General features: G+C 32.9%; 1 protein-coding gene and 1 pseudogene across 2 annotated transcripts in view; one reads left to right on the plus strand and one right to left on the minus strand.

The window, feature by feature from the left end:
• Nucleotides 1–644, minus strand: part of LOC126715870 (coatomer subunit delta-like) — a 99,551-nt gene extending 98,907 nt beyond the window's left edge. For both annotated transcript variants that reach the window (XM_050416704.1, XM_050416699.1), the window contains exon 1: nucleotides 624–644. The gene's annotated coding sequence lies outside the window, so the exon portion shown is untranslated. The remainder of the gene's footprint in view (nucleotides 1–623) is intronic.
• Nucleotides 645–1,840: 1,196 nt separating this feature from the next.
• On the plus strand, nucleotides 1,841–14,998 carry LOC126705533 (uncharacterized; annotated as a pseudogene).
• The last annotated feature ends 1,180 nt before the right edge of the window (nucleotides 14,999–16,178 follow it).

Here is a 16,178-nt window from a genome sequence, read left to right on the forward strand (position 1 = left end):
TATTATAGGAGACCCACACTCTGAGAGGGATGATGCCTATATCGAGCTCACACAATGTCATTCAATAAATATATGTATCATCTCTCTAACAATGGACCCACACGACGCGAGAGACGCATTAGATACTTTCTTCAACTATGGGCATCAACATCATCATCATCATCATATCATGACATATAAAGCAACGTATGGTTAATTCCAATTCCACTCTCCAATGCTTTACAAAACAACATTCAATTTTGTCAAAATCTAATGAATTTCGGAAATTTTGAATCAGATCAAATAGTATTATACTACACAAAGTCCAAAAAAAAATTATATATATTGCAACATTTTCAATACTATACTAATAATTTTACAATATTAATACTAAAAAGTACAAACAATACTTGGTGTGGTTCAAAAAAATATAACAAAACTCAAAAATTGCGGACGGACTAATCTGGATAGCATAAAAGATCGTTTGGTTGCCAAGAAAATGTAGGAAAATCAAACAAAAACTCATCTGAGTAGCACAATTCAACGACTCGGCCGGCTTTACATTAAATTGAATACTACGAAGATAATGAGATAAAATTCAGAGAGATAAGATTGCTGAGATCTGAGAAAGAGAGCTTACCCACCAGCTTGATCTACTTGATACTCTTCCTCTTCTAATTTCTAATTCTGTGAGAGAGAGAGAACGAAAACGAGTGGGAAACTGTTATGAAGGGAGAGAGATATAGGATATTGGTTTTAATTATGGGCTTTTTTCTGGGCCAAGCGCTTAATGAGTAGCGGATAATGTTATCAGTTGGGTGCTCTTTTGCATTCAGCCCAAATTCTTTGATTGGACTATTTGTTTAACTAAAATTCTACGGTCACACATACTTAACAAATGGTGATTGAATTGTTCTCACCAAGTATTGGAAAAAGTACTTTGTATAGAATACAACACATTATCTATATCGAAATCTAATAAATGAAAAATATGTGTGTAAAAATAACTACCAACTAACACATGTCTTTCAATTGCTAGCGAGTTAGTTATTTTTTTCTAATATGTCTCACACTTATTGAATTTTGATACCGCTGACTTGTATCATTTGATACTAAATACCTTCTTCAGGTCAAGGCAGTCGGTGTGTAATGTAATTTAAGTATAGATAAATGTGCAGGTCGTGGTAAAGTGTGTCTTAAAATGTGGATTAAAATCAGGTGCAATTACTCCATCTCACTTACAAATTGTTTTTACCGCTCTCACCTTTTTTTTTTTTTTTTACTTTTTATCTCTTTTTTTATATTTAATGGTGAAAGTTACTTTTTATTTTTTTTACTCTCAATCTCTGTCATTGATAGCTATTTTATTGTATCCGGTACACCTATTCTCAATCTTAAAAAATGTGTGGTAGTATAATTATTCCAAAATGTATTGCAAAATGTGGACCGCTAATGGATTCCATTATCTCTTAAGCCCACACACAGCCACATCTCAATTCAAATCACAAGCTTTCAACTTTCAAGCGGTCACAGATTTCTTTCTCAAAAAAAAAGAAAGTGGTCACAGAGTCATCAGCGGACAATTGACTAAGTAAGCTATACAGGATAACTGGTAAGCAGGCTCAAATACCACCGATGCCGAAACTTGAATCTAACTAAACTAGTGCTTACTCGTTTGTAGCGAGCGAAGACTTAAAAAGCAAGTTATTGAAAAGAAAGTTTTATTGGAAAGAGCTGTCGAGTCATGCACGAAACGTGATTGTGATTGTGATTGTGATTTTTTAAATCTAACCATTTTAGAAGGAAAAGACAAAATTACATCTATTTTACAAGAACAACCACTCAGTTTATATCTTTTTAACTGCTTCACATACTTTTTCAGGACTGTGCATGGTTCTTATATATTGTGTCGGGCAAAGAAAATCGAAGAATGAGTCCTGTTAACTCACTTGAATGGTTGGTTGATACACCTATTGGAAAATCAATGAAAGCCTTTACAGCTCTGTTTGTGTACTCTTTCTTACTCTCCTTCTTAAGAACCTCCACTACACTAGACACCATCACCCCAAGTCAATCTATCAGAGATGGTGAGACTTTGGTTTCAGCTGGTAGAATCTTTGAATTGGGATTCTTCAGCCCGGGTAGTTCGAAAAGCCGATATGTGGGAGTATGGTATGTGGTATCTAATGACACAGTTGTATGGGTAGCCAACAGAGAAACCCCACTTGAAAATCACCATGGAGTTTTAAAGGTTACCAACGAAGGAATTCTTGTCCTTCTTGATAGCACAAATACTGCTATTTGGTCATCCAATACATCAAGAACTGCAGGGAATAAGATCAATAATCCAACGGCACAGTTATTGGATTCAGGAAATCTTGTTGTGAAAGATGGAAATATTGAGAGTCTTTTGTGGCAAAGTTTTGATCATCCTTGCGACACCTTACTGTCGGAAATGAAGCTTGGACGGGACTTAGTTAGCGGTCTAGATAGGTATTTAACATCTTGGAAGAGCGCAGAAGATCCTGCTCCAAGTGAAATTTCAGCAAGGTTAGATCTTCGAGGGCTCCCACAATTAGTTGTTATGAAGGGAGACAAAATAAAGGTTAGACTAGGGTATTGGAATGGCCTTAATTTTACAGGGACACCATGGTTAAGACCGAATCCATTGTTCAAGTATGAATTCGTGAGGAATGAGAAAGAGATCTATTACGAGTATAAAGTCCAAAACAATTCTACTTTGTTGAGGTATGCGTTAAATGTTAGTATTACGAGTAAATAATTAATTTTTTTTTTTTTTAAGAAAAATTTACCATCTTTTTTTTTTTTGCATCAAAATTAGTTCAAAGTACCATTTGTACAAATAAGAATCCCCTTTGCTACATGATTTCTTCTTTACCATTTTAGTGTAAGTTTTTAAGATAATTAGTGAATTATCATAGTATACTTTGTTTTTAATTATTATTATTATTATTTTTTATAATATGATAATTACAATAATGGAGAGTATTAAATTTTGGTCCTCTTTAAGAATAGACAATGCCACGTGGGGGAGTGTTTTTTACTAATATTATAAATAAGTTCTTATAATTTGTTAATTCTAATAATTTGAGAGGAATGGATTTGAATCCTGATTCTCCTTATAAAGGAGAGCAAACAATTTTGTGCGTGAGATGGTGTTAAAATAACTATTAAAAATAATATTTCCTAATAACTTAAGTTTTGGGGGTAATTGGTAATATACCAAAATGAGAAAAATACTTGTTATGACTTATGAGTATAAATTTCTACTTCTAACATTTCAAAATTTTTGTTTTCTCAAGATATGTGATAAACCCATCAGGCATTGGGGAGGGTTTTAAATGGATGGATCACACCAAAAGTTGGGAGCTTGAAACCCAATCAGATGTGTGTGAAAATTATGCCCATTGTGGTGCATACGCTAGCTGTGATATCAATAAGTCTCCTGTATGTGCATGCTTGAAAGGATTTATACCAAAATCTCCAAAAGATTGGAATTTAGCAGATTGGTCTGGTGGGTGTGTTCGAGGGACTCCACTGGGTTGCAGTGATGGAGATGGGTTCCTCACCTACAAGATTGTGAAATTGCCAGACCCATCTTCTTCCTGGTTTGATAGGAACATGAGTCTCAAGAAATGTGAAGAAATGTGTTTGGAAAACTGCTCATGCCAAGCATATGCCAATTTAGATATTAGAAATGGAGGAAGTGGTTGCTTGCTTTGGTTTGCTGACTTGGTTGATATAGCAGTGCTACAAATGGGTGGGCAAGACCTCTATATTCGTGTGGCCGCTTCAGTACTGGGTATCCTCTTTACTTTTCTTTTATTATTGGGTCATTTTATTTTCTAGTATTTTCTACGAAGACAACACTTTTGACAACTTTTTTTAACAATGACTAATATATTTTGTTATGCTTGAAATAACGTTAGTTTTCACTTTTATCATCAAAAGTATTGTAGTTTAACTGACACTTCTAAGTATTTTCAACAGGAACATTTAGGATTCAAATCTCTCTTCCTATTGAAACTATCGGATTATCAAATAAATAAATTTTTTTAAAAAATCACCTTTGTTTTTTATTATGTCCCCGAATCATTATTAAATTATATATTACATTACCAACTACTATATAAAAATAAAAATAAATTAAACAAGCAAACAAATAAAACGTCTTATAACTGTGCCAAGTGATGGTCCTTTACGTTTCCAAACTTCATATTTTCTTCTTTCCCCATGTGGCACAGTATAGACGTATTAAAATTTTAAAAGTGTTTACCTAATATGAGCTAAGTAAAACTCAATTGTTGTTGCCAAAAGTTTCATAAAATGCCAAACAAGTTTTACCATACATCTTTGAAGCTTACCATTAAAAGAAAAGAAAATTTTATAAGGCACATCATAAAGTAAAAAAAATACAAAAGAAAAGTGATGAAAATTAGTATGGCAAATCATATAGTAAAAAATATAAGTTTGTTGACTCTACTTTTGATCTTTCAGATCACACTGAGAAGAGCAGGCACTTTGGCCAAAAAAATCAAGTAATAATCATAATCTGTAGTGCAATACTACTCATGGTAATGCTTGTACTGGGGCTGGTCTCATATGTAAGGAGGAAGAAACTTAGAAAGGAAGGTAATTTATATGACTTGGATTCTTACAATTTTTTATGCATGATAATAGATTTTTAGCCAGGTAATTTGAATCTGAAATCTTTAAAGCGGAAGAAATCTTAGATAAGGTGGTCAACAATTTGCTTTTAGCTATACAATTGTCAAAATGATTTCTACTCAATAATTCCCTTACTGTCTCAGGAATGAATACAAGATGCCAAAATGATTCTAACAATGAAGGATGGAACGAAGATATGGAGTTACCGATCTTTGATCTGATAACCATATCTAATGCCACTGATAACTTTGCAATAAACAAGAAGTTAGGAGCAGGTGGCTTCGGATCTGTATATAAGGTAAATAACAACCTAAGCAGTTGAACTATTTTCTTTTCCAAACGTAACTAAACTTTTTTCCTTTTAGGGTACATTGCATGGGGGCCAAGAAATAGCAGTAAAGAGACTTTCAAAGAATTCTAGACAAGGATTCAATGAGTTCAAAAACGAAGTTACATTAATTGCCAAACTTCAGCACCGCAACCTTGTGAAGCTACTCGGTTGTTGCATTCAAGAAAATGAAAAAATGTTAATCTATGAATACATGCACAACAAAAGCTTGGACTCATTTATTTTTGGTTTGAACTTTGATCCTTGATATTGAATCAAGCACATTCATGTTTAGCCATTTCATCTTTTATTAATGAATTATGTTGTTGAGATTTTAGCCAAGTATGTACTAACAATAACATGAAAATCAACAGACCAAACGAAGAGTAGACTACTTGATTGGCGTATGCGCCACAACATTATCGGTGGCATTGCTAGAGGGCTTCTTTACCTTCATGAAGACTCTAGATTAAGAATTATCCATAGAGATCTCAAAGCTAGCAATATCCTTCTAGATAATAATATGAACCCAAAAATTTCTGATTTTGGCCTTGCTAAAATATTCGGGGGAGATCAAACAGAGGCTGATACCAATAGAATTATTGGAACATAGTGAGTATTCTCAAACTTCTTTTATGGTTTCTGCTTGGAGATTTTTTTTTTTTTTTTTTTTTACTTCTTTTTAATTTTACAGTGGTTATATGCCTCCTGAGTATGCTGGGTATGGACACTTCTCCATGAAAACCGATGTTTTTAGCTTTGGAGTTTTAGTACTAGAGATTGTGAGTGGGAAGAAGAGCAAGGAATTGTGTAACTCTGACCAACACCTTAATCTTCTAGGACATGTAAGTATTTTCATTGACATTCCACTATTTTAGTGATATTAGGATATCTCGATTCGAAATGGATACATTTAATGCTTCAGATTAAATATTATAAATTTAATTAAGGTGTATCTAGTGTCATGTTATTAAAACTTTTAAATGACAGACACTTGTAAAAAAAATATATTATTCGTGAAATGAACTCTCTATTTCAAGTGAGTATTGACATGTGAAATCATTCGGTCTCATGTAATTCTAGTGTTCCAACAATATCTGGATTTTGTTATAGGCATGGACACAATGGAATGAAGATAAGCCAATGGATCTGATAGATGAATTCTTAATCTTAGGCAACTCCTGCATTTTATCTGAAGTGTTACGATGCATTCATGTGGGTTTGTTATGTGTACAACAAAAACCAGAAGATAGACCAAACATGTCCTCCGTGGTTCTAATGTTAAGCAGTGATAATTCATTGCCCAATCCAAGTCAGCCAGGTTTTTTTACAGAAAAGGCTCTACTTGGAGAAGATTATTCCTCAAGAAATGAGATCACCTGTACAATGTTAGAAGCAAGGTAGGGTATCATCAATTGAGACTCAACAGCAAAATGGAGTGACGGAAAAAGAAAGTTGCAAGGTGCTGCTGTTCATATTAGAAAACTAGAAATGTATGAATATGAACTTCATTGATTAGAGAGGAATATGACCTCTGTTTATATACAAGAGGGAAGCACATAACTGCCACCCAAACTAATAACAAAGGTAAAACTACATTTGTTTAGATCTATTTATTCAACTTTCACTTAATCTTCTTTCCAGTCTTGTCTTCTTCAGGCTATTGTTTCTTCTTTCTTCCATCATTCTGATAGTTGACAACAGAACATACGGTTTAATGTCTTTTGTTTAGAGAAATGGAGCCTTCATACCGAACGATATCATGTATGGAAATTCATGCATTCCTTGTGAATTAGTGCTTATTTTCGCTAAACCTATATGCAATTGTAAGGATAGAGTCTGACACTTTTGCTGAATTGTACATCATAGTATCATCCCCAGTCCCCACTCCCCATGCATCATCAATTCCTTAATTTTTACTCCTTGCTGCTAATAATAATAATAAAAGCTACTAAATGATGATTACTTTTTTCCCCTTTTCCTAATTTCCTCGTGTCACACACTGGAAGAGCTTATGTCTAACGAAATCCATTGACACATTTATTTTCTTTTTAAAAATAAATTTTTGCATCTTAGAAACTTTTTTTTTAAAATAAATGTTTGCATCTTAGAAACTTATTCCCAAGACAAGTTGCATGGTTTTGGTTTAAACAATAATCAAGCTCTTGCTCAATGGTGGAGTCAAAAAAAAAAAAAAAAAAAAAAAATCTAAGGAGACCAAGCTAAATATATCAATAATTTTTTAATCCTCAAAATAACACACATATGTGTGTAATTTGTATTTAATACATGTCTTTATCAAGATATATTATATATTATTTTCATGTATATAATAAAATTCCATCATATTAGTTTTATATAAATAATTTTCTTTCATTAAGTAATGTGTAAATATTTTTAAAAGAATATTAATCACATGCAGTTAATGTTTGTTAAACATTTAAAATAAGGTTTTTTTTTTTTTTGGTTAATAAACTAAAGATTACACATTAGAATATAATAAGAGTTTTAAAAACATAAAATGTATTATGGATCAAAGGTTTTTCAAGAAACATTCGTCAATAAACACAATGATAGTGGAACTTTGGGGACTCAAGGATGGTCTGCCTGAATATCCGTAAGATTATCATTGAAGTAGATGCTAAATCAACTTGATATCCTCATTTCAGGTATTAACCCAGTTTATATGTCTAAAATTTTGAGATAAATTGATAAGGATACTTGAATGTTTTATTTAACTATTACCTAGTAGTTGGTTGAGTTTTCCTACTTGGGGGCTCCTATATGAACTCTGTATGAGTGCCTAAATAAAAACTGAAAAATTACAGAACGATTTAAGAGTCAAATTCAAAAGAAATTTGCGCTATGCACAAAGTTCATCTTTACATTTACTTGGGAATAAGAACGTACTACTTACTCCAGTTTGAACATTTGGATCCCCAATCTATGACTCTACATGTCTAGTGGGCAGATCATTTCCTGAATAACAAACTATGAATTAATATGTATTATAGAGTAGAGATTCTAAATCTTGGTATTATATGTTAAATTGTCTACTTTCCTCAGTTTTGTCTACTTTAAGCAACATCAGAAATGACAAAAACAAAAGATTGAAACATATATACATATAATAAAGTAAAAACTCTTACCATCTTGGTTGTTCATAAACGAGAACCCACATGAACAAGCTGAGACTTGTATCCGGCACCTAAAGAATAAAACATCCTTGTCAACCTCATAAATATTACAACATGAATCACAATCACTTATAACCCAAATCACACAAGGAACCCTTACAAGTGCAAGCACGCATATACAGTTCAATTAATTATTACAATAATTACTTCATGCATTGGATTTATGCATCTTCCCTCTCAGAGTGGATAGGCCTTACAACTATATGGAACCCACACTCTGTGAGGGATGATGCCTATATCGAGCTCTCATAATGTTATTTAATGGATATAGATATAGATATAGATATATATATATATATATATATATATATATATGTGTCTATATCTATCATCTCCCTAACAATGGACCCACACAACGCGAGAGACGCATTAGATACCTTCTTCAACTATGGGCATCATAATCATCATCATATCATGACATATAAAGCAGCGTATGGTTTATTCCAATTTCACTCTCTAATGCTTTACAAAACAGCATTCAATTTTGTCAAAATCTAACGAATTCAGAAGTTTTGAATTAGATCTAATAGTATTATACTCCACAAATTCCCAAAAATATATATATTGCAACATTTTCAATATTATACTTATAATATTTACAATATTAATAACTAAAAGTACAAACAATACTTGGTGTTGCTCAAAAAAAAATAACGAAACTCAAAAATTGCGGATGGACCAATCTGGATAGCATAAAAGATCGTTTGGTTGCCAAGAAAATGTAGGAAAATCAAAGAAAAACTCATCTGAGTAGCACAATTCAACGACTCGGCTGGCTATAAATTAAATTGAATACTATGAAGATAATGAGATAAAATTCAGAGAGATAAGATTGCTGGGAGAGAGAAAGAACGAAAACGAGTGGGAAATTATTATGAAAGGAGAGAGGACATAGGAGATTGGTTTTAATTATGGACTTTTTTGTGGGCCAAGTGCTTAATGTGTAGCCGATTATGTTATCAATTGGGTGCACTTTTGCTTTCGGCCCAAATTCTTTGATGGGACCATTTGTTTAACTAAAACTCTACGGGCAGACACACTTCTCAACGTTGATTGAATTGTTCTCACCATATATTAGAAAAATATTCTGTATCAAATATACTATGTTACTTATATCAAAATTCAATAAAACGAAAAATATGTATACAAAAATAACTATCAACTAATACATGTCTTTCAATTATTAGTGAGTTAGTTATTTTTTACTGACATGTCTCACATTTATTGAATTTTGATATCGCTAGCATGATATCATTTGATACCAAATACCTTCTTGAGGTCAGGATGGTCTGTATGTAATGTAATTTAAGTATAGATAAATGCGCAAGTCACGGTAAAGTGTTTGTGAAAATGTGGATTAGGATCAAGCACGATTATCCCATCTCACTCACAAATTGTTTTTACCACTCTCACTTTTTTACTTATTATTACTTTTTTTTATTTAATAGTTGAGACTGAAAGTTACTTTTTTTTCGACTCTCAATCACTATCATTGATAGCTATTGTATTGTGTGTTGCTAAGGGATTCTATTATCTCTTTAGCCCACACACAGTGGCATCTCCGTCTCTCAATTCAAATCACAAGCTTTCAAGTGCTCACGGAGTCACCAGCGGACAATTGGCCAAGTAAGGTGTACAGGGTAGGTAAGCAGACTCAAATACCGCCAATGCCGAAACTTGAATCTGACTAAACTAGTGCTTACTCGTTTGTAGCGAGCAAAGACTTAAAAAGCAAGTCATTGAAAAGAAAGTTTTATGGGAAAGAGCTGTCGAGTCATACACGAAACGTGATTGTGATTGTGATTTTTTAAATCTAACCATTTTAAACCACTCAGTTTATGTCTTTTTAACTGCTTCACATACTTTTTAAGGACTGTGCATGGTTCTTATATGTTGTGTCGGGCAAAGAAAATCGAAGAATAAGTCCTGTAAACTCACTTGAATGGTTGGTTGATACACCAATTGGAAAATCAATGGAAGCCTTTATAGCTCTGTTTGTGTACTATTTCTTACTCTCCTTCTTAAGAACCTCCACTACACTAGACACCATCACTCCAAGTCAATCTATCAGAGATGGTGAGACTTTGGTTTCAGCTGGTAGAATCTTTGAATTGGGATTCTTCAGCCCGGGTAGTTCGAAAAGCCGATATGTGGGAATATGGTATGTGGTATCTAAGGAAACAGCTGTATGGGTAGCCAACAGAGAAACCCCAATTGAAAATCACTATGGAGTTTTAAAGGTTACCAACAAAGGAATTCTTGTCCTTCTAGATAAGACAAATACTACTATTTGGTCATCCAATACACCAAGAACTGGAGGGAATAAGATCAATTATCCAACTGCACAGCTCTTGGATTCAGGAAATTTTGTGGTGAAAGATGGAAATATTAGTGACCCAAAGACGCTTTTGTGGCAGAGTTTTGATTATCCTAGCGACACATTCCTACCGGAAATGAAGCTTGGATGGGACTTAGTAAGTGGTCTAGATAGGTATTTAACATCTTGGAAGAGCGCAGAAGATCCGGCTCAAGGTGAAATTTCAAAAGGGTTTGATCGTCGAGGGCTCCCACAATTAGTTGCTATGAAGGGAGACAAAATAAAGGTTAGATCAGGGTCATGGAATGGCCTTTATTTTACGGGGAGGCCATGGTTAACACCGAATCAGTTCAAGTATGAATTCGTGATGAATGAGAAAGAGATTTATTTTGAGTATGAACTCCTAAACAATTCTATTTTAATGAGGTATGTATTAAATGTTAGAATTATAATTAAATGATTAAATTTACAATTTTCTATAGGCTTAATTTTTAGATGCTTAATAATTTATCTTGGTACCAATATTTTTATTTATTTTTAATTATTGTTTTATAAATTGATAGTTACAAGTTTACAACAATAAAGAGAACATGCAATGTCACGTGAGGGAGATTATTTTTATTTATTATTATTATTGTTATAATGTCATGTGTTACATGTACTATTTCCCAATAACTTTAGTTTTTATGACAATTGGTAATTTGTTAGAATGAGAAAAATACATGTTTCAAGTATAAACTTCTAACTTTTGAGCAATTTTGTTTTCTCAAGGTATATGTTAAACCCATTAGGTATTGGGCAAAAGTTTAAATGGATGGATAACACCAAAGGTTGGGAGCTTGTATCTGCATCCCAGTCAAATGAGTGTGAAAATTATGGCCACTGTGGGGCATACGCTAGTTGCAATATCAATAAGTCTCCTGTATGCGCATGTTTGAATGGATTTATACCAAAATTTCCAAAAGATTGGAATTCAGCAGATTGGTCTGGTGGGTGTGTAAGTGTGTTCGAGGGACTCCATTAGGTTGCAATGATGGAGATGGATTCCTCAACTTAAAGGATGTGAAATTGCCTGACACATCTTCTTCCTGGTTTGATAGGAACATGTATCTTAAGGAATGTGAAGAATTGTGTTTGAAAAACTGCTCATGCAAAGCATATGCAAATTTAGATATTAGGAATGAAGGAAGTGGTTGCTTACTTTGGTTTGCTGATTTGGTTGATATAGTAGTACTACAAATAGGTGGGCAGGAGCTCTATATTCGTGAGGCCGCTTCACTACTAAGTATCCCCTTTGCTTTTCTTTTTATTTTTGAGTAATTTTATTTTCAAGTAATGCTATGAAGACAGTACTTTTGACAACTTTTATTCACAATTATTGACATTTTTATTATGATTGGAATAAAATTAGCTTTCATTTATGTCGTCTAAGTTTTGTAACTGAACTAGCATCTCCTAATGTTTCTAACGGAGATATTTAGGGTTTAAATCCTCCTTTATCCATTTTAATTATTGAATTAAAAAAAATCACCAATGTCCACCACAAACAACATTTTTATTTTGCACTAATCATTTCAAAATCACATATTATGTCATCATTTACTATGTAAGAAAAAGTTGTCTTATAATTGTGCCAAGTGAATGTCTTTTATACTCTCAAAAAAAAAAAAAAGTGAATGTTTTTTACGTTTCCAATCTTAATATTTTCTCAAGGTAATTACACTTTTCCACCCTAAATTATACCTCATTTTACTCTTTACTTTCCGAACTATTGAAATGCACGATCAACCCCCATGTCATCTATTTTGGTGTTAAATCTAACATTATGTAATATTAAAAGACCAATTTACTCTCTACCGTTTGTTTTGGAGGGTAGGGTAAATTGGGTTTTTAATGCTAAATTTTGTTGGACTTAACCCAAAAACAAACCATAGGGGGTTTAAGTGTTACAAAGTTATAATTTTAGAAGGTCAATCTTTCATTTTGATAGCTCTTGGAGAAAGTGTTAAATGGGGTATAATTTAAGGTGGAAATGTGTAATTTCTCCTATTTTCCTCTTTCTTCCTTCATGTGGCACACTTTAGGCGTATTAAAATTATTTTCATAATCTGCTATAAGTAAAACTCTATTGTTGTTACCAAAAGTTTCATAAAATGTCAAAGAAGTTCTACCATGCATCTCAAAAGTTACCCTTAAAAGAAGAGAAAAAAAAATTATATATATATATATGACATATCATATAGTAAAAAAAATATAAAAGAAAAGGCAGGAAAATTAAAATTGCATGCAGTAAAAAATATAAGTTTGTTGACTCTACTTTTGATCTTTCAGATCATATTGAGAAGAAGAGGCACCTTCATATAATAATCATAGTATGCAGTGCAATACTACTCTCGGTAATGCTTGTAGTGGGGCTGGTCTCATATGTGAGGAGGATGAAACTTAGAAATGAAGGTAATTTATAAGACATGGATTTTGATCATTTCTTATGCCTGATAATAGATTAAAAAAAAAAAAAAAAAAAAAAAAAAGAAGAAACTTTAAATAAGGTAGTCAAACAATTTGCTTTTAACAATTTGTTGAAGTTATCTGTGCTTAATGACTTTCATACTATTACAGAAATGAATATAAGATGCCAAAACGATTATAACAATGAAGGCAAGAAGGAAGATATGGAGTTACCGATATTTGATTTGACAGTCATTTCTAACGCCACTGATAACTTTGCAAGTAGCAACAAGTTAGGAGAAGGTGGCTTTGGATCTGTATACAAGGTAAGTAACAACCTAACTAGTTGAACTATTTTATTTTCAAAACATAACTATAGTTCTTTCTTTTAGGGTACATTCCTTGGGGGGCAAGAAATAGCTGTAAAGAGACTTTCAAAGAATTCTAGACAAGGATTGATCGAGTTCAAAAACGAAGTTATATTAATTGCCAAACTTCAACATCGCAACCTTGTGAAGCTACTTGGTTGTTGCATTCAAGAAAATGAAAAATTGTTAATCTATGAGTACATGCACAACAAAAGTTTGGACTCGTTTATTTTTGGTTTGAACTTTGACCCTCATTTAATCAAACAAATTCATGTTTAGCCCTTTCATCTTTTATTAATGAATTCTTTTGTTGAGATTTTGGCCAGGTGTGTACTAATAACAATATGAAAATTGGCAGACCAAACGAAGAGTAAATTGCTTGATTGGCATATGCGAAACAACATTATTAGTGGCATTGCTAGAGGGCTTCTTTACCTTCATGAAGACTCTAGATTGAGAATTATCCATAGAGATCTCAAAGCTAGCAATATCCTACTAGATGATAATATGAACCCAAAAATTTCTGACTTTGGCCTTGCTAAATTATTTGGGACAGATCAGATAGAGGCTAATACCAATAGAATTGTTGGAACATAGTGAGTAATTACTAAGTATTCTTAAAAAAAATTTATAGCTTATGCTTGGAGCTTCTTTTTTTTTTTTTTTTTTTTACTTCTTTTTGCTTTGACAGTGGTTATATGCCTCCTGAATATGCCGGATATGGACATTTCTCAGTAAAAACCGATGTTTTCAGCTTTGGAGTTTTAGTACTAGAGATCATAAGTGGGAAGAAGAACAAGGAATTTTGTAAATCTGACCAATTCCTTAATCTTCTAGGACATGTAAGTATTAACATTGACATTAGTTCATTACTATTTCAATGGTATAGGATATCTTCATACAAAATTGGACACATTTCATACTGTAAAAATTAAAATTTTCAAATTTAAAGGAATATTTAGCTTCACATCATTAAAACTACTAAATGACAGACGCATACAAAAATTATTATCTATGAAATGAACTCTCCATTTCAAGTGAGTCTTGACATGCGAACTCATTCGGTCATACAATACTCATGTAATTCTAGCATTCCAACAAAATCTGGTTTTTGTTTTAGGCATGGAGACTATGGATTGAAGATAAGCCAATGAAACTTATAGATGAATTCTTACTCTTCGACAACTCATGCACTTTATCGGAACTGTTACGATTCATTCATGTGGGTCTGTTATGTGTACAACAACGACCAGAAGATAGGCCAAACATGTCATCCGTGGTTCTAATGTTGAGCAGTGAGATTTCATTGCCCAAGCCAAGCCAGCCAGGTTTTTACACTGAAAAGGCTCCAGTTGGAGAAGATTATTCATCAAGAATGCTTGAAGCGCCTTCAATAAACGAAATCACCTTTACATCATTAGAAGCAAGGTAGGATAACATCACTTGAGACTTGAGAGCAAAAAGAAGTGAACGAAGAAGAAAGAAGCAAGGTGGTGTTGTTCATAACAGAGTGTGCGGTTTAATAGCTTTTGTTTAGAGGGATGGAGCTTTTACACTACAAGTTATGTGTGGCAAAATTTGTGTTCATTGTAAAGTACTGCTTATTTTCTTTAGGCTAATTTTTATTACAAACTCTTAATTTAACTGAAATCATGTTTTCAAAGTACGACTTCAGTTGACTTGGTGCAGTGTGTGCCACCACTCTTTTCGTTAAACCTTTTTTGATAAAAAGGGTCAGAAATATGGAACCTGACACTTTTTTGATAAACCTAATTGCAATTAGAATTATGGAATCTGACACTTTTGATGAACTGCACATCATACACATTCTCTAGAAGGAAGAAACTGGTGGCCCATAAATTATTTTCCCCACTCCCCAACATTATCAATTCCTTCATTTTTACTCCTTAATTATTGCAATAATAATAAAAGCTACTAAGTCATGATTAACTTTTTTTTCACTTTTCCTCTTGTGCCACATTTGAAGAGCTTATTTCAAATGAAACCCATTGACATGTTTATTTCCATTTTTAAAATAAAACTTCTACATTTAAGAAGCTTATTCCTGCCAAGAGCCTTGTATAGCTCAATTGGCTTTTCCTCCTAGACAACCAAAATTAACCTCCTTCCCAAATGTAAATATCAAAATAAGCTTATTCCCAATACAAAGTTGCATGGGTTTTGGCTTAAACAAGAATTAACCTCTAGTTTAGTGGTGGAGTAGAAATTTTTTTTAGAGGGGGACCAATTTGTTGGATATATTTTAACAAATTACTTTTGTGATAAAGCAAAAAGAAACAATACACAGATCTAAAATTAAATAGTAACACAAATAGATATGATAGGCAAAAGCAATAAACAAATACGGAATAATATAAATAGAAATCTGCAAATACTTAAAGACTCACAGACCCAATACGTGAAAGGATGAACAATGCATGAAAGGATGAACAATTGAGATCAAGTCTTATGTTTTACACAATCTCCTTAAAGCAGATTTCGCCCCTCACACTTTCACTGTGATGTTTTGAGACTTGTGGACGTCTGCCTCCCAGGATTAAATGATCTTTAGCACGAAAACGAAGCACACAAGGTCGTGCTTTGCGAACTACTCAATGCCTCTCTCTCTCTCTCTTTGACACAAAATGAATGAACAAAAATCTCACTAGGAGAGTTTTCTCTGAAAAGTTCTTTTTCATGAATGAGGAACAATGAAACTATACGTAACTTAAAACTAAAACACTGTTTCAAAGATAACTACTGTGCACAGACTAACTGACTCAATAATAAAAATAATAAATATTATTACTAATTGGATAAGTGGGCCTAGCTCACATATGCCTAAAGCTCAA

This window comes from Quercus robur, chromosome 2, assembly GCF_932294415.1.
Source record: "Quercus robur chromosome 2, dhQueRobu3.1, whole genome shotgun sequence".
NCBI lineage: Eukaryota > Viridiplantae > Streptophyta > Magnoliopsida > Fagales > Fagaceae > Quercus > Quercus robur.